Source organism: Haliaeetus leucocephalus, unplaced genomic scaffold (assembly GCF_000737465.1).
Source record: "Haliaeetus leucocephalus isolate CR32 unplaced genomic scaffold, Haliaeetus_leucocephalus-4.0 Scaffold186, whole genome shotgun sequence".
In the NCBI taxonomy this organism is placed as follows: Eukaryota; Metazoa; Chordata; class Aves; order Accipitriformes; family Accipitridae; genus Haliaeetus; species Haliaeetus leucocephalus.
Genome location: NW_010972622.1, coordinates 10,196 through 11,446, shown reverse-complemented (window position 1 = coordinate 11,446; position 1,251 = coordinate 10,196).

Here is a 1,251-nt window from a genome sequence, read left to right as displayed (position 1 = left end):
TACCCAGGCACACTTGTGCACCGATACCCCAGTCCTCGGGCACACGCGGGCACCGATACCCTGGTCCTTAGGCACACATGTGCACCGATACCCAGGCACACTTGTGCACCGATACCCTGGTCCTCGGGCACGTGTGTGCACCAATACTCGGGCACGCATGTGCACTGATACCCGGGCACAAGTGTGCGCCAATACCCTGGTCCTTAGGCACACATGTGCACCGATACCCGGGCACACGTGTTCACCAATACCCAGATCCTCAGGCACAAGTGTGCACTGATACCCAGGCACACGTGTGCACCGATACCCTGGTCCTCGGGCACACGCAGGCACCAATACCTGGGCACACGTGTGCACCGATACCCTGGTCCTCGGGCACAAGCGTGCACCCATACCCTGGTCCTCGGGCACACGTGTGCACCAACACCTTGATCCTCAGGCACAAGTGTGCACCGATACCCGGGCACACACAGGCACTGATACCCTGGTCCTCGGGCACACGTGTGCACCAACACCCTGATCCTCAGGCACAAGTGTGCACCGATGCCTGGGCACACACGTGCACTGATACCCCGATCCTCAGGCACGCGTGTGCACCGATACCCAGGCACACATGTGCAACAATACCCAGATCCCGGGGCACACACGGGCACCGATACTCTGATCCTCAGGCACACGCGTGCACCAGCACAAGCACAAACACATTACGACACGGGCACACGCGTGCACCGATCCCTGACACATGCGTGCACCGATACCCTGATCCTCGGCCACATGCAGCCACAAGCACCAACACACCAACGCCTGGGTACACGCGTGCTCCCTCCTTGAACACACTTGTGCAATGACCCTGGGCGCAGGCGTGCACTAATATCCCTCGGTGCACACGTGTGCACCAGCACAAGCACAAACACATTAATGCACAGGCACACGCATGCTCTTCTGCCCTGGCACACGCATGCACCCTCCATAAACACGCTTGTGCACCAATCCCTGACACACACGTGCACCGATACCCTGATCCTCAGGCACACGCGTGCACCAGCACAAGCACAAACACATTACGACACGGGCACACGCGTGCACCCTCCCTGAACACACGCGTGCACCGATCCCTGACACACAAGTGCGCCGATACCCGCGTCCCTGGGCGCACGCGTGCCCAGGCACAAGCGCCAACACACCAACGCCCGGGCACACGCGTGCTCTGGGCACCCTGGCACACGCGTGCCCCCGGCCCCAACACACGCC